Here is an 18,470-nt window from a genome sequence, read left to right on the forward strand (position 1 = left end):
AGGGACACATCCAGTCCATAATACTGAGTTGCTCAGTCATGTCCGACTCTTTGCAACCCTGTGGACTGCAGCATGCCAGGCTTCCCTGTCCTTCACTATCTATTTGCTTAAACTCATGTCCATTGAGTTGGTGATGCCATCCAACCATCTCATCCTTTGCTGCCCCCTTATCCTCGTGCCCTCAGTCTTTCCCAGCATCAGGGTCTTTTTCAGTGAGTCAGCTCTTCGCATCAGGTAGCCAAAGTATTGGTGCTTCAGCTTCAGCATCAGTCACGCCAATGAATAGTCAGGGTTGATTTCCTTTAGGATTGACTAATCTAATCTCCTTGTAGTCCACGGGACTCTGAAGAGTCTTCTCCAGCACCACAGTTCGAAAGCATCCATTTCTCTACACCCGGCCTTTTCTATGGCCCAACTCTCACCTCCATACGTGACTACTGGAAAAAAACATATTTAAGCTTTACTTCAAAGCGAAACAAAGAAGAAACAAATAACGCTCAGGTCAATTCCTTATTGCCAGAGATTCTGATTCAATTGGTCTAGGGTGGGGTCTCGTCCTAAGAAATACTTTTAAGGCACTTAGTGATCCTGACATGCAACAAGGCTTAAGACTCACTGGAGTGATCCCTTTTAAAGACTTCTTTCAGTGGTTCTAGGGCTTGAATCTGGCAGGAGAAGAAGCCAGCTGCCAGGCTTATCCTGGGTTGCATAGACTGCTGTGCTGGATAAGAAAATCAGTGTAAAGCTCTCTTTTATCTGAAGGAAGTCTTGCATGAATTGCTGGTGCAGAGACAGCTGCTGAAGTCTCCAGCCTCGGGGCAGCCTGGCCCTGTCCCCCTGCTTCTCAGGGCCAGCCTCACGTGCACACCTGCATGGGCTGCTCTTGGCAGGGGCCCAGGCTTGGCATCCCCTTTCAGCTTCTCGAAAGTCCTGCCGAGGAGGCAGGAAAGCTGGGGATTCGAATAAGCCACAGGGGGACTAGGACCAGGCGAATAATTGTGAATGGAATCCATGCTCGAGACTTCTGGTTCTCACAGCTGCGGATGGGGGATCACCATGGGAATTCTGGGTATTGTTCAGCGCTGACTGCAGCTTCCATTGTTGGGCTCTGATTACAGCTTTTGTTTCACCATAAAGTACAGTTATTAAATGCCCAGCCGGGAACAAAGACGTATTTACATGCCATGGGGTCGGGGAAGGCAAGTTATTTTTAGAGTTGCCCTGCTGTTAAGACTGTGGATGGGGAAGGGCTTGGAGCAGTGGTTCCAGTTTTTAGGTGTAAGTGAAAGATTTCTAAAGGAGCAAAGAGGATGGGAAATGATGAAGTCATCACAATCCTGCTCTAATCTTCTTACGTCAATTTATTTATATTTATTTACTTTTGTAGCCAGGAGAAGGGGGGTGGAAAGAGTGCTTGGGAAAGCAAATTGAAGTTCCCCTGTATTAGAGATCTCCAGAGAAACAAACAGGAGATGGATGGATGGATAGATAGATATACAGACATAGGTATGGGAGGATATTTGTTATAGGAAATGTCTTGCATAGTTATAGAGAAGTTCCATTATCTGCTGTCTACAAGCTGCAGAACCAGGAAACAAGTGGTGTAATTCAGTCTGAGTCCAAAGGCCTGAGAATCAGGAGTCCAATATTTTAGGGCAGGAGACGAGGGATGTCTCAGCTCAAGTAGAGAGAGTCAATTTACCCTATTCCCGCCTTTTTGTTCTATTCGGGCCTTAAATGGACTGGATGGTACCCACCCATGCTGGGGAAGGTGATCTTGAATCAGTGTACTGATTCAAATGTCAGTCTCTTCCAGAGACACCTTCATTGACACACCCAGAAATAATGTTTTACCAGCTATCTGGGCATCCCTTAACCCAGTCAAGTGGATGCATAAACATCCCCGAGAATGGCATCCTGGGTCCTTCCAAATCAGGCCCTTTTTATTTCCCCAGCAGCGTATCCACATGGCCCTGCTTCCCAGTCATATCGAATTCCCCAAAGTCTTAGACCACAGTGACCACTGCTATCTCGTCATCCAGCTACGTGTGTGGTCCACAGCAATTGAAATAATTCTAGAACTTACTCACTACCCAGGCGAGAGACTCTGAATGTGTCATCCACCTTGCTCAGACAGGCTCAGGAAGTGGGCCAAACAAGATCACATTGATGGAGCCAGTAGTATATGCCAGACATTTGGTTAAGGGCTTCACATGCGTTATTCCACTTAAGACTTGGGATGAGGCTGTGAAGTAGGAATTGTTACCAATTCCATTTGATAGACACTGAGGAAATATTGAGGCTCAGAGAAATAAGGTAATAAGCCCAAGGTCAAGGCTAGTCAGCTCAGATGGACTCCAGAAGACCAGGGTTTTTGCTTGTCTTTCCTGGTGTCCACAGGGTCAGCTGGTGGAAGCCGTGACATCTGCTGCTTTTCCCCTGGGGGTCACAGCACAGCGGCACACATCAGCCTTCTCGAACGCTTGAGGCATTCGTTCTTGTTGAACAGAAACATTCTCCTGACAAATGGCAACATGGATGAGAGAAACCATTGGCCTCTGACCTGAGCTGGGTTTAGCTAGCCTTAGACAGGTGAGTGGCAGGGGTCTGAGGAGGAATGTCCACTGCCCAAGAATTTTCATTCCCAAATTCTCCCTCAGCTTTGTCTGGAAAGAGCCTTCACCTTCTAGAATGTTCCCCACTTCAGTGTGGCAATTAGCTGCTCAGGTGTGACCCTGGACAAGCACTTTGGCTTCAGAACATCTTCCTTTGCAAGTTTTCATGTCACATTGGAGCAAGAGTTCACATGTTTGGAAGATGCAGGCGTTGTGTGCTCTGCAATTTTGGGGCTTATCGGAATTGCATACTGGCCACACGTGGTCAGAATAGTTAATGCATGACCTAACTGGGGTGTCTGATGGGGCTGGGACCTCACCAGACCCCAGCGATCACAGGGATTGCTGGGGACCCTCAGGGCTCCTGTGCCATCAGGCGATATTCCATGCCAGGCTCCTTCTTTGTTGCCTGATTGTCCTAAGGCAGGAAAGTGCACCCAGGGCAGGTGGTCCTGCTTTCCAAACATCTTGGAGGCAGTCATCCTCCCCAACCCTCAATTTTCTTCCCTTTGTGAGCTTGGAAGTCAGGTTGGTTGCTGACCTGTTTGGAAATCCTGTTCTTGAACCTCAGTAAGTGTGACATATGGGCAGTCCCTTAGAGCTCCTCCCTGAAGGAGGATTGTATTACAGCCCCAGGATACAAGGATTAGCTCCAGAAGGAGAATCAGTCACCTTATCTGTATTTTGAGCAGGTCACCTCATCCTATTATGTCCAGGTTAATGACTGAGAATCACTCTTCCTACGGCATGGCTGAGACCAGGTACACGGGCGAGCCAGTCTTCTGACTCCTCAACCTCAAAAGCAACCCCCACAACTTCCCTCCCAGGGTGTGGGGTTCATTTTCACACCAAAAAATAGGAAAGAACTGTCTTTCACTCTCTGCTAGCCAGTTTCTGAAGGGGATAAGAAAGGATAAATGCTGGGTTCAGAGAATGAGTGATTCATATCTGCATTTTGGTGTCTCTTGGTTCTGATTTTTAGTAAAAACAGTAGTTTACTTCTGGAGTTGCTTCTTCACGTTAACTTCTGATTCTGACTCTGTCCATGAAGAGAACTGGTGGTATCCATCATTCTCCAGATACTTCTACTCTAGGCACTGAGGATCCCCTGGCAGTCCAGTGGTTAGGACTCTGTACCTCCATTGCAGGGGGCAAGGGTTGGATCCCTGGTCAGGAAATTAAGATCCCCCACGCCACATCCCATGGCCAGAAAAAACCAAAACAAAACCGATAAAATCCCTGTGGGTGTGAATGTTACCTTCTAGTGTGACACACAGAGAATAAACAAGATAAAGAAGTAAAACATATAATGTGTGGGAATGTGATCATTGCTAAAGAGAAAAAAATAAAGCAGAAAAAAAAAAAAGATGGGGGGCGGGCGGGGGGGAGGTAGTCAAGTGCTTGGTCTCTTTGTGTGACTTTGCATTATTCTCCTGACTTCTCTTCACTGTTCTAATTTGCATTGTCAAAGGAGCTAAAGTCTGTATGGAGGATCAAGAGCCCAGCAGGTAAGCATACAGGAGGGGCTCAATAAATATTTTTGCTGGAAACAAGTGCTTTACACCTGCAAGGCAGGATGATGGTGATGACAAGGATGTTTTAAAGGTAAACTGCAGATTCTTGAATTCAGACTCCTCCTCTCCCTTTTCTTTGGATGACAAGTATCCATGGAATATTCCAGCATTTCTCAGTGCCGTCTGTGGGTCCTGAATGTTCTTGGTTTGCTCCCAGACTGTAATTTCAACAAGGGAATATTCCACATACTTTTTTTTTTTTTAAATAACACTGAAAGCACTGTTATGCAATGAACCTCTCCATCCAAAAAAAGGCTGGAGGAAAAGCAGAGAGTGTTTTTTTGTTTTGTTTTTTCTTTTTCTTTTTTCTGTTTTTATTTCTTTTTTTGTGGGGGGAGGGGAACCGTCATGTTTATTGGCTGATCCAGAGCCTTCCACACAGAAGGATGCTGACAGGTTCTGGTTGGTAGCCTCAGAGTAGCCCTGGGCTTACTTTGCTGTATGTCTTTGGGCAATTTGAGTCACCTCTCTGTTTTTCCTCATAGTCTGTAAAGGTGACTGTCAGAATCAAACCACCGTTGGGACTTGTTACCCAAAAAGAGCAAAGGAATAATTTAAAACCACTCAGTCAATGATGTCAAATGAGAATAACCATCAGGAGAAAGATTCGCTCTGGATCCCATCTGGAGGGAGGGAGAGCTCTCTGCTTTAGTGGCCTGATCTCTGAGCTAGGATTTTCAGATCAAACACAAGACGTTAAGTTTGAATTTTAGATAAACAAAGGAATATTTTTCTTAAGTTTAAATATGTCCCATCTAGAATCTTCTAGGATTCTGGAGCTGGAGACCCTTCTAGACCCTCTAGCCAGGGACAAGCAGCTCAAATGTCCAGAGAGATCAGGCAAATGACATCTGGTGAAATCTCCCTATTTTTAAATGTTAGCCGCCCATTCAGTTAAAAATAAAACCCACTGTGTGGACAAAAGGAAATAGCTCTGGCCAGTTTATAAACTACGATGAGGCCAAATCCTTTCAACCATTGTAAAGATGAGGAAATGCGGCCCTGGGAAGACAGGTGTCAGCAAGGCAGCCCAGCTAAGGTTTTTCAAAAGATAACAGAACAGTCATCTTGGAAATGCTGAAGACAAGCAGCCTGAAAGAGCCAGGGCGGGACCATTCCATGCAGTCTAAAGAGCATTTTCCTCTCTATCAGCTTAGAGGACTCTGAGAACATTTTGGAAGGTTGAGCAGTTGAGGTCACTGAGGATCAGAAGGGTAGAGTGTCATCTTTTGTCTAAGGTCACACAGGGGAATGTCCACAGGTAAGTCTAGGGCTATTTTTAACTCCACCTCTGATTCAGATGAGATAATACCTAAGCTTCCTCAAGGATCCTGAGGAAGGCAAACTCCAAATCCGGTTCTCTGCTTCATAAACAGAGTTGAGTCAGGAGGCCAGGCCAAGTGCTGAGACTTTTGACCCAGTTCACAAATAAAGAAGGGGGTTAAGTCGTCAAGGTTCCATCCGTGTTACCAGGCTTGTCCGCACGTACCTTGTGCCTTTTGTCCCAGCAGCTTGATTGTCTCCTGGACATCTTCACATAAGGAAGGATGTTCTGAAAGGTGTTGATAAAGATTTTGATGGGGGAAGGATGTGATCTAAGACTGGTTAGGCGAAAGAAAGCAAGAAGAACACAAACGGAACAAATATTTATCGAGAGCCTCATGTGTGCCATGTGCTGCGAAAGCGTGGCCTGTAATCCTTTGCCAGCTCTTTGCGTGTCTGAATGATTTTTTCCCCCCTCAGGTTTCAGCTCAAAATTCACTTCCTCAGAGAGCTTTCCCTGACCATCCTCTCCAAAGAACCCCTCCGTCTCCCCCATCGCTCTCTTTTTAGATATATAATTTTACATGTTTATCTTTGGCTGTGCTGGGTCCTTCTTGTTGTGGACGGGCTTTCCTCTAGCTGAGGCAAGTCAGGACGGCTCTCCAGTTGCGCTGTGTAGGCTTCTCATTTCAGACTTCTCTCGTTGGTGGAGCAAGCAAGGGCTGTAAGGCCTGAGGGCTTCAGTAGCACGTGGGCTCTAAAGCACAGGCCTAACTGCTGAGAAACTCATCCGCACTATCTCTTTAATTTGCTTGGTTTCTCCCTTTCCTAAACAGCTGTGTTCATCCTACCGGTTTAAGGACTAACCGCAGGCTTCCTGAGGGCAGGACGACCCTCAAGCGTGTGCCTAGCGCCTCTCAAGGGACTCGCCATGGCATGGTAGGTTCACGAATAAATATTTATGATAAGACATCTATGTTCCAGCCCGTCGACTAATTGAATATCAACTGAATTTTGACTAATCATTCTTAAGTTTCCCTAAGCCTCTTGTCCTACTAAGTAGGAGGCGGAGCTAGTTCTAGGAAGAGAGAAATTGTTAGGAGAAAAAAGAATTGGCATGAAGAGCTGGTAAAGCATTTTTTCCCTCAGGTGACCCAGCAGCCTGTGAATTTTACACTTCCCGGACTGATTTATGGGATTGCTTGCAAACAAATTGTCTGTCGCGAATGAAGCCTATTTTTAAAGATCCTTGCGCCTGGAAGTTCTCGGCGGTGACATCAGAGAACCCTGAGCTCCACTCGCGAGCCAAGCCTCGCGTTCCTCCAAAACTACGGATCCCAGGATGCAACGCAGCGTGAGGGCCCAGAGCTCCGCGCGCGGCCCTCCCCTTGGAACCCAGTAGACGCCCAGAGCCCGGCCCGCCGCGCCTCCGGGGTCCGCGCGGTGCCTGCTGGGACTTGTAGTCAGCCCCCCGCCGGCTGGGAGTGCCCGCTCCGGAATCTCGGCCGCCGTCTGGGGGGCTGAGGCGGCTCGGGCACGCGTGCGCAGTGCGCGGGCGGGCCGTCGTGGGCGCCGCTCCCGGCAGCTGTGAGTGCCTGTGGGATTCCCCCCTCTCCCCGCCCCACTCCCCGGACCGTGGCGGCGCGGGTGCTCCGGGGGCCGAGGGCCGCCGTTGAAGTTCGGCGTGAGGAGTGTGAGGAGCGGCGCCGGGGCAGGGGTGAGCGGGGCCGGGCTCCCGGAGCGCGGCGCCGACTGAAGCGAGCTGGGACGCTCGAGGGGCCGGCGGGCGCCGGTGAGTGCGGGGCGGCGGCGGCGGCGGCGCGGCGTCCCCGGCTCCCCGAGGCGCCTCCTCAGGCGGGGTTGGCCGGCCAGCCGGCGCGGCTGCACCTGGGCGAGGCCGCGGGGGGCCCGGGCTCACCTGCGCGCGTGAGGTCATGGGCGGCGGGGGTCCCTCTTCCCGCGCGGCTCCCGCGCCCTCATTGTTTTCCTGACCTCGGCCCTCGGCGGCGTCCGGCCGAGGAGGGTGTGGGGAGCGCCCCGGGCGGCCGTCGCAGAGGAGCTCTGCGGTGACTCGGTTCAAAAGTACCGTCGCGCCCTCGCCTCCCGGTTGGCCCGGCCGGCCAGCTGTCGGGGTTGGTGGTGGGGATTCCCGGCGGGCGACGATTGTCGAGCGGGGGTGACTTTCAGGGTTGTGCCCACCCCCCATCCCCCGGAGGGGGTGCTCAGCCGCCTGGGGCACGGTTTTCTTTTTCCTGCGCTTTCGCTTTAGGACTCGCCGAGTCAGAAGTCGACTCCGCCCAGTGTACCCCCGCCGGCATCCTGCAATATTCGTGCTTTTTTACCCTCGCACTTTCGTGGTTCAATGACCATAGGGTGGAAAAAGTTGGAAGTGACTCGTCCAGGGTCACGCAGGTAGCACGGAGGAGGCGAACCCAGGTCTTGAAAGCTTAAGAGGCCAGCAGCTGCCAGTCGCACCGCTTTGGGACCTGCTTGAATGGTTTGTGGTTTCTTTCGGATGCTTTCTATTGACCGTCCTGGATAGACCATCAGAGGGGCGAGTGTTGTCATAATGAAAGTGGCGTTTGGTAGAATTCTAGTTGTGTTGTGCCCCACGACAGAGCATCTGACCCCGCTGGGCACCTCAGCAATGAAACTAGATCGTTGTTGTTTGGAGGCAGATATAAGAGAAAGTTATAGAAGATATAGGCAGGCAATTTGTGCCATTTTTTTTCTCCTCCTGTTTCACCTTCCAGTCCTATAATACTTGTTTTCTTATTTTACGATTGATCGTTGTCAGTTTTGTTACGATTTTCTTTGCTTTAACAAAGCCGTTGCCATTTGTGAATTAGTTTTTCAGCTAGAAAAATCTTATTTCCTGTGTGCTTAATGAGTGGAACCAATAGCGCACTATGCGGTTTATACCTTTGTCTTTTATCGTAGAACTACTGATTAGTCGGCTTTATTTCCCCCAAGCACTCGGCTTCTAAACTTTCTGGGTTAGTTTAATGCTGTTGAAATACTTCTAAGTAAAATTTGGGTACCCTTTATATGATTCAGACAAAAACTTGAAAAATTAATTTTGTAAAACTGTTTTTCTTCGCAAAAGACTGAAGAATTGTTATTTAAAAAAAAATAGTAAGATTCTTTCTGACTAAAAAGCCTATTTTTTTCATACTCAAATTTTCATATTAACATGTCTGTGGCAAAAAATATTTCCCCAAAGAGTTTGTTTAAAATATCCTTAATTTGGCCATATCTCCCCAGGGGAAATGACATGTTAGAATATTTGCAAATTTAAACAATATTTAAGCTTAGCAGAATTTGAGTTAATAGTCAGTTTTGTAGAGCTGTAAACCCTACAGTGTATCCATTGACAGGGTTCTCTTGAAGAGTATATCCATATCAAAGGATATGGCCAGGACTTTGTGGTAAGCAGAGGATAACTTTTGTGACATTGAGAAGATGTGATTTGTATAAAGCTGCTTTCTACCTCACGTTATCTTGTTAATTAGTATTTTTATTGTTACTTTGGATAAAGGCGGGAAGTAGCAGGTTTGTATCCCCCCTTTCCTAAGTTTTAGCAACATAGCAAAATAGGAAAGAACTGGTGTGTAAATTTGAGTTTGTCATGGACTAGGAGAGACAGTGAAACAGGATAAGTAAACAATTGTTAGGAAGCTGCCTTGAGTTCATAAGCCGGAAGGACCTTTTTAGAATTGTTTAAGGACATTAAGAATAGCATTGAGTTATTTTCTTTAAAAAGTCACTGTGGGCATTACTCACAGGTTGGTTGTTAATATATAGGATGTGATATTGAAGACTCCTTGAAAAGTACTTGAGAAAGGTGGAAACATTTTATCTTTTTATAAGGCATTTTCTCAAAAAACATTTAATGCAGCTTAAAAAAAATAAGACCTTTATTTAAGCCTGAAAGTTTTTACAGCCCTACTGCCAAACCCACAGTTACTTCTGTTGATGACAGTTTGTAATCCAGAATAAAATCTGTGAAGTAATTTATTAGTGTAATTTAACTTGGGCTTTTACTTTGACACACTGCTTGATGTTAAATAATTATTCTTGTTTAAATAATTGTCATTAAAGAATGAGGGAGATAAATAGTTTTCGGAACAAAATGTAGTAATTAGTCAGGTGTGACAGTAGTTACATTCTGCCTTTATTAGAAAATTTCAAGTTCTGTGGTGGTAACTGCCAAAGTTGTGAACTGAGGTAATATACACATATTGCTTTTTTACATGCTTGAGTATTTTACTTTTAATAATATTAAAATTTGATTTAAAATTTCAAAATGATTGCCTTGCATTTAGATCTACAATAATACAATAAAATGGCTTTGGTAGGAGATAAATGTTAAAATTTAGCTTTACTTCTTTTGAGCATTTGTAAGCCCATAGCATTTGGAAATTTATTTACTGGTATCAGGAAAGAGTTCCTAGGGTAGAAACTTTCTGTGGCTTTAGACACTTGTCTGTAATGCTTAATTATTTTTAGAAACATAAAAGTGTAGGGTTTTTCAAATATAAAGATAAAAATTGTTGGTATTTGCTATAGCTGTAGGACTTTGTTGTGCTTAATGAGTGACATCGAACCATTTGAACTCTGAGTGATTTCTTTTCCTCATAGCTGCTGTATGATAAAGAACCTGTGAGTTTGTATTTCCTAGAAGATATTTAAGCAAACATGTGTTTGTTGTTTATTTTGGTAAGCCTTTGATTAGCTGAGTTGCTTTGATTCAGGAAGATGGTATTTTGAGGATTTTATATTGTAAACATTCTTTGAACTGAAATTTCTGTTGAATATAAAAGAAAATCAAAGTCATTTAGGATTTTTTTTAACACTTAAGTCTACTTAAGTCGTGAGAGTTTTAAAAATATTGAAGTCTTAAATATTTTTTCCTTCACGAAACTCTTATCAATCTGAGAGTTTTATTGTTCAAAAAGTTGTGGTTTTACTCTGTTGGGCCTTTAATAGTTTACCCGTTGAAATCGATTCTGGATGCAAGAAGTTTAACCTCTTTTTGAAGAAAGGACAGTCATAGACACTTAGAATTGGAAGCACTCTCAGAGGACTTCTAATGTAGCGTCTTACCAGGTGCAGTAAATCCCCCATGGGAATTTTCCACATCAGGTGTTCCTCTCATTAGTGAGGGCAGTGATGCTGTTCCATATGTCCTCAGGTCATTGAGCAGTCTGAGCTTGGTGAGAACCAGACTTAAGACGGTTATATTTTTCAGCATCGACTGCTTTGAACTATGCTTTGTTGAATCTTCCCTCTTGCTACCTCATGACTCCATGGGCAAGTGGTAGCTTTTCTATCATTTACAGCTTTTAAAAGCTCCAGTCTAATCTATTTCAGTTTAGACCTTCAGTCTATGAAATATGAAAGCCCCTCTTTTCCTTTACCCCAGTATCTGGCCACTTTATCCCCAAAGCATTTGCAGTGGGGAGGGGTTGTTGCATGCTCCCTGGATACCTCTTTTCCCTCTTTGTCGGTCTGTTTGGACAGGGACTGGTTAGAAGAAAAATGGGAAAAGGCAACTCTCTCTCACCATCTTAATAAAGTTCTCTCTTGAATAACAATGGCAGGCCGTTAATGTTGACTGGTAGGCTTCCAAACGGGAAATTTTGGTGAGATCTTGCAGGGAAACTCCCCACTGTACAGTCCTTGGATGTGAAATTTGCTGTGGGTAGACCTTTACCAACCTACATTCCGTTCTCCTTGTTTCTGTCCTCTCAGTCTGCCCGCTGATTCGTATGAGTGTTTGGGGATGAGGTGGGTTTCACTCTGCCATCCAGAGTTTTTGATAACAGAAAGACAGCTCAAGTCCAACTACCTGCTGTAATTTTCACTTAACTCACTGGAATCTTACTTCCTCTTGATGTCAGATGGCAGCACGCAGGCTGCTTAAGTCTGTACCCTTTCTGCGTGCTGCCTGCCGTTTCTCAACAATTCTCCTTGTCCCCCTGCTCACACAGGCCCCAGGACAGTCACTCAGTCTCCCTCATAAGCCAGCATCGAACTGGAGAATGAGGTGACGCTCTCTGCTCCTCGTGGGCGCTTCTGATCTTGGTGAATGATTCTCTTGGGGCCCCCTTCCACAGTTTGTGGGTAGATAGCATCTTCCTCCCAGTACCCTTTTGCCTGGAAAATCCCATGGACAGAGGAGCCTGGTAGGCCGCAGTCTATGGGGTCGCTAAGAGTCGGACACAATTGAGCGACTTCACTTTCACTTTTCACTTTCATGCATTGGAGAAGGAAATGGCAATCCACTCCAGTGTTCTTGCCTGGAGAATCCCAGGGATGGGGGAGCCTGGTGGGCTGCCATCTCTGGGGTCACACAGAGTCGGACTTGACTGAAGCGACTTAGCAGCAGCAGCAACAGCAGCATCTTCCTTTCTCTGTGTTTTTCCTGAACACTTGGAATACTTTTCTTTTTTCTCCCTGTCTTCTGTCAATTGATTGTATAGAGTGGAATGATGATAAGGCTTTGGTTAGGGTACCACAGCCCTGAGTTGTGTGTGTGTGGGGGGGGGGTGTTGGTGCCAGACTTCACAGATGTTTGATCCTTGATGACTGTATATCTTTGGCTTTATGTTTGTCAACAGTTTTGGGACAAGACTACTCCCACTCAACTTCTAATCAACAAACAGTACTGAAGTCCTATGGGCCTCATGAAGTCGCACTGTTCAGAATTTTCTTTTCTTTTCTTTCTCTCTTTCTGATTTTTGTTTTATTTTTGACTCACTTCATGGTTCCTGACTGATGAAGTGCTTTTAACTGTGTACGTCAATTAATGAGTGTTTGTATACGCTAACCACTCCTAAGAACACAAGTAAATCTGAAGGATAGATTTTGTGGTGGTTTTAATAATACAATTTTATCTGTTCCATCATCTAAGCAAATCAGTTAAGTCTCCTAAACAATTTCTCATCAGATGAGGAAAAAGCAGCTTTCTGTCTGGAAACTTAAATGTTAATATTTGATGCAATAATTATAAGTTCCTTAATATTTCATTCAGCAAATTGTTACTGAGTCCCTTCCATATTCTAGCCACTGTTTTAAGCACTGGAGAAATAATAGTAAATAGAAAAAAAAAAATGTTGCTGTCATGAAGCTTACTTTCCAGTGTTGGGAAACAGACAAGAAATAGATAAATAAGTAAATGATACTGTTTGTTAGCAATAAATACTAAGAAGAAGAATGAAGCAGGGAAGGGAGATGGGATGGCAGGACAATTTGGAGCATTTTCAGTTTTCGATAGGATGTCAAGAAGGCTTCACTGGGAAAGTGATATTTGAGTTAAAAGGCTCTGAGTGGGGAGCTTGTCTAGTGTAGTAGGCATCCAGTGGCCAGATGTGTAGCCAGTCACGGGGGCTTGGGACAGGTTGAGTGGGGTAGGGGAAGCCTGTGTATCTTTGTAAGAGCTTTGGTTTTTACTTTGAACGCAGTGGGATCGAATTAAAACAATGATTCTTAACCCTGGCTGAACATGGGAATTATTGGGGGAGCTTTAAAAATGTATTGATGCTTAGATCCCATCTCCAGAGTTTCTGATTTAATTGGTCTGGATGCTCTAGTCTAGGCATCAGGTAATTCTAATAAGCAGCTGAAGTTGCAGAGCTTTTTGAGCAGAGTGACATTATCCAGTACTGAAGAGCATGGGCTTTAGAGCCCGATTCCTCTGGTTTGGATCCTGGCTCTGCTGCTTCCTAATTGCACGACCTTGGACAAGTTATTCGTAAAACCTTCTGTGCTTTGGAAGAGATCTTAGAGAAAGGAATTCCCTGGAGGTCTAGTGGTTAGGACTCCACACTTCCACTGTAGCGGGCCTGGGTTCAATCTCTGGTTATGGAACTAAGAGACTCATGGATCTCTGCTCAAAGTTACGTGGCAACCTGCATGAGAGGGGAGTTTGGGGGAGAATGAATACATGTATGTGTATGGCTGAGATCCTTTGCTGATCACCTGAGGCTGTCATATCATTGTTAATCAGCTATACCCCGATACAAAATAAAAAGTTAAACAAAAAATCTGTTCTTTGGTTTTCTCATCTGTAAAATTGTTGTTATAAGGATTAAATCAAATGAATGTTTACTTGCAAATATTGAATAAACACTTGACTATGTGTTTTAATGAGATCGCTGACAGCTTTATGGAGAATGGAGTGAAACGGGCAGGAAAGCCCTTGGGGTAATCCAACTGAGAGGTGATGGTAGCTTGGGCCAGAATGGCAGCAATACATCTAGTGAGAAGTGGTGGGATTCTGGATGTATTTAGAAGATGGAGCAAATAGGATTTGCTTATGGATTGGACATGGAACGAGAGAAGTCTTGCTCCAGTGTGACCCAGATTTTGCCTGAGCAGCTGGAAGAAGTGAGTGACTATTTATTGAGATGGGAAGGACAGAGGGGAGCAGATTGCCGAGGGGGTATATCTGCGCCCAGTTTGTTAAGTGTGAGATGCCTCCACTGTCTCCCGAGGTTTGCTCAAATTCATATCCATGGAGTCAGTAATGCTATCCAACCATCTCATCCTCTGCTACCCCCTTCTCCTTTTGTCTTCAATCTTCCCCAGCATCGGTGTCTTTTACACTGAGTCAGCTGTTTGCATCAGGCAGCCAAAGTTTTGAAGCTTCAGATTCAGTTTTGGTCTTTCCGGTGAATATTCAGGGTTGATTTCCTTTAGGATGGACTGGTTTGATCTCCTTGCAGTCCAAGGGACCCTCAAGAGTCTTCTCTAGCACCACAGTTTGAAAGCATTGATTCTTCAGTGCTCAGCCTTTTTTATGGCCAAACTCTCAGATCCATACATGGCTACTGGAAAAACCATAGCTTTCACTATACAGATCTTTCTCAGCAAAGTGATGTCTCTGCTTTTTAATATGCTGTCTAGGTTTGTCATGCCAGTCCATTTTAGTTTGCTGATTCCTAAAATGTCGATGTTCACTCTTGGCATCTCCTTTTTGACCACTTCCAATTTGCCTTGATTCATGGACCTAACATTCCAGGTTCCTATGTAGTATTGCTCTTTACAGCATTGGACTTTGCTTCTATCACCAGTCACATTCATAACTGGGTGGTGGTTTTGCTTTGGCTCTGTCTCTTCATTCTTTCTGGGGTTGTTTCTCCACTGATCTCCAGTAGCATAATGGGCACCTACCGACCTGGGGAGTTCATCTTTCACTGTCCTATCTTTTTGCCTTTTCATACTGTTCATGGGTTTTCAGGCAAGGATACTGAAGTGGTTTGCCATTCCCTTCTCCAGTGGACCACGTTTTATCAGAACTCTCCACCATGACCTGTCCGTCTTTGGTGACTCTACATGGCATGGCTCATAGTTAATCATTGAGTTAGACAAGGCTGTGGTCCATGTGATCAGATTGGTTAGTTTTCTGTGATTGTGATTTTCAGTCTGTCTGCCCTCTGATGGAGAAGGATAAGAGGCTTATGGAAGCTTCCTGATGGGCTAGACTGACTGAGGGGGAAACTGGATCTTGTTCTGATGGGCGGGGATCATTTTAGGAAACAGCAAACTAAAATGGACTGGAATGGGTGAATTTAACTCAGATGACCATTATATCTGCTACTGTGGGCAAGAATCCCTTAGAAGAAATGGAGTAGCCATCATAGTCAACAAAAGAGTCCAAAATGTAGTACTTGGATGCAATCTCAAAAATGACAGAATGATCTCTGTTCATTTTCAAGGCAAACCACTCAGTATCACAGTAATCCAAGTCTATGCCCCAACCAGTAATGCTGAAGAAGCTGAAGTTGAACAGTTCTATGAAGACCTATAAGACCTTCTAGAACTAACACCCCCCAAAAGGTGTCCTTTTCATTATAGGGGACTAGAATGCAAAAGTAGGTCAAGAAACATCTGGAGTAACAGGTGAATTTGGCCTTGAAGTACAGAATGAAGCAGCTGCTGCTGCTGCTAAGTTGCTTCAGTTGTGTCTGACTCTGTGCGACCCCATAGATGGCAGCCCACCAGGCTCCCCCATCCCTGGGATTCTTCAGGCAAGAACACTGGAGTGCGTTGCCATTTCCTTCTCCAATGCATGAAAGTGAAAAGTGAAAGTGAAGTCACTCAGTTGTGTCCGACTCTTAGCGACCCCATAGACTGCGGCCTACCAGGCTCCTCTCTCCATGGGATTTTCCAGGCAAGAATACTGGAGTGGGGTGCCATTGCCTTCTCTGGAATGAAGCAGGGCAAAGGCTAATAGAGTTTTGCCAAGAGAATGCACTGGTCATAGCAAACACCCTCTTCCAACACCGCCAAAGAAAACTCTACACATGGACATCACCAGATGGTCAATACCAAAATCAGATTGATTATATTCTTTGCAGCCAAAGATGGAGAAGCTCTATACAGTCAACAAAAGCAAGACTGAGAGCTGACTGTGGCTCAGATCATGAACTCCTTATTGCCAAATTCAGACTTAAATTGAAGAAAATAAGGAAAACCACTAGACCCTTCAGGTATGACCTAAATCAAATCCCTTAAAATTATACAGTGGAAGTGACGAATAGATTCAAGAGACTAGATCTGATAGACAGAGTGCCTGAAGAACTATGGACGGAGGTTCGTGACGTTGTACAGGAGACAGGTATCAAGACTGGCCCCAAGAAAAAGAAGTGCAAAAAGGCAAAATGGTTGTCTGAGGAGGCCTTAGAAATAGCTGTGAAAAGAAGAGAAGCAAAAGCAAAGGAGAAAAGGAAAGATATACCCAGGTGAACGCAGAGTTCCAAAGACTAGCAAGGAGAGATAAGAAAGCCTTCCTCAGTGATCAGTGCAAAGAAATGGAGGAAAACAATAGAATGGGAAAGACTAGAGATCTTTTCAAGAAAATTAGCGATACCAAGGGAACATTTCATGTAAAGATGGGCACAATAAAGGACAGAAATGGTATGGACCTAACAGAAGCAGAAGATATTAAGAAGAGGTGGCAAGACTACATAGAAGAGCTATACAAAAAAGATCTTCACGACCCAGATAATCACAATAGTGGGATCACTCACCTAGAGCCAGACATCCTGGAATGTGAAGTCAAATGGGCCTTAGGAAGCATCACTAAGAACAAAGGTAGTGGAGGTGATGGAATTACAGTTGAGCTATTTCAAATCCTAAAAGATGATGCTATGAAAGTGCTGCACTGAATATGCCAGCAAATTTGGAAAACTCAGCAGTGGCCACAGGACTGGAAAAGGTCAGTTTTCATTCCAGTCCCAAAGAAAGGCAATCCCAAAGAATGCTCAAACTACCACACAATTGCACTCATCTCACACACTAGTAAAATAATGCTCAAAATTCTCCAAGCCAGGTTTCAATAGTATGTGAACTGTGAACTCCCAGGTGTTCAAGCTGGATTTAGAAAAGGCAGAACCAGAGATCAAATTGCCAACATCTGCTGGATCATTGAAAAAGCAAGAGAGTTCCAGAAAAACATCTTTTTCTGCTTTATTGACTATGCCAAAGCCTTTGACTGTAGATCACAACAAACTGAAAAATTCTGAAAGAGATGGGAATACCAGGCCATCTGACCTGCCTCTTGAAAAATCTGTATGCAGGTCAGGAATCAACAATTAGAACTGGACATGGAACAATAGACTGTTTCCAAATAGGGAAAGGAGTACATCAAGGCTGTTTATTGTCACCCTGCTTATTTAACTTATATGCAGAGTACATCATGTGAAATGCCTGGCTGGATGAAGCACAAGCTGGAATCAAGATTGCCGGGAGAAATATCAATCACCTCAGATATGTAGATGACACCACCCTTATGGCAGAAAGTGAAGAAGAACTAAAGAGCCTCTTGATGAAAGTGAAAGAGGAGAGTGAAAAAATTGGCTTAAAGCTCAACATTCAGAGAACTAAGATCATGACATCTGGTTCCATCACTTCATGGCGAGTAGATGGGGAAAGAGTGAAAATAGTGGCAGACTTTATTTTTTTGGGTTCCAAAATCACTGCAAATGGTGACTACAGCCATGAAATTAAAAGGCACTTGCTCCATGGAAGAAAAGTTATGACCAACCTAGACAGCATATTAAAAAGCAGAGACATTACTTTGCCAACAAAGATTTGTTTGGTCAAAGCTATGGTTTTTCCAGTAGTCATATATGAATGTGAGAGTTGGACTATAAAGAAAGCTGAGCACTGAAGAATTGATGATTTTGAACTGTGATATTGGAGAAGACTCTTGAGAGTCCCTTGGACTGCAAAGAGATCCAACCTGTCCATCCTAAAGGAAATCAGTCCTGAATATTCATTGAAAGGACTGATGCTGAAGCTGAAACTCCAATACTTTGGCCACCTGATGTGAAGAACTGACTCATTTGAAAAGACCCTGATGCTGGGAGAGATTGAAGGCAGGAGGAGAAGGGGATGACAGAGGATGAGATGGTTGGATGGCATCACCAACTCAATCAATGGACATGAGTGTGAGGAAACTCTGGGAGTTGGTGATGGACAGGGAGGCCTAGCATGCTGCAGTCCATGGGGTCGCAAAGAGTCGGACACGACTGAGCGACTGAACTGAACTGAGGTTTGTCATAGCTTTCCATCATACTAATTCAGATGCATTGTGTAGAATTTTTTGTTTTGTGTTGCATTTGTATATTTTTTCTCTTACTGTGAAAATCCCAATTCTTAATAACAAATAACAGTTTTTTAATTTTATTTTAAATATAATCATAGCATCAATATGTTTGCATTGGCCTATTGTTGAAGTACACGAAGTACTATCATTTAAATAAAAGAGTTTCAGAATTACAATAGCAAGTAGGATTGTCAGTCATAAGGGAAATGCACATTTGATTTTGTTAAATGATGCCAAATTCACCTCAGTAGGGCTGTACCATTCTGCATTCCCACCAGCAGTTTAAAAGAGTTCCTATTTTCTCACAGCCTTACTAGTATAACATATTGTCAAACTTTTGAATTTTTGCCAGTCTCATAGATCAGAAATGGTATCTCTGTGCAGTATAGATTTTGGGGGGAA

General features: G+C 44.4%; 1 protein-coding gene across 8 annotated transcripts in view; it reads left to right on the forward strand.

Annotated features, from left to right (window-relative positions):
* The first annotated feature begins 7,019 nt into the window (after window positions 1-7,019).
* Window positions 7,020-18,470, forward strand: part of PLEKHA1 (pleckstrin homology domain containing A1) — a 53,959-nt gene continuing 42,508 nt past the window's right edge. For 5 of the 8 annotated variants that reach the window (XM_065923471.1, XM_065923472.1, XM_065923467.1 and 2 more), the window contains exon 1: window positions 7,056-7,244. The gene's annotated coding sequence lies outside the window, so the exon portion shown is untranslated. The other 3 variants (XM_065923470.1, XM_065923469.1, XM_065923468.1) reach the window with 3 other exon arrangements.

This window comes from Muntiacus reevesi, chromosome 2, assembly GCF_963930625.1.
Source record: "Muntiacus reevesi chromosome 2, mMunRee1.1, whole genome shotgun sequence".
Taxonomy (NCBI): Eukaryota; Metazoa; Chordata; class Mammalia; order Artiodactyla; family Cervidae; genus Muntiacus; species Muntiacus reevesi.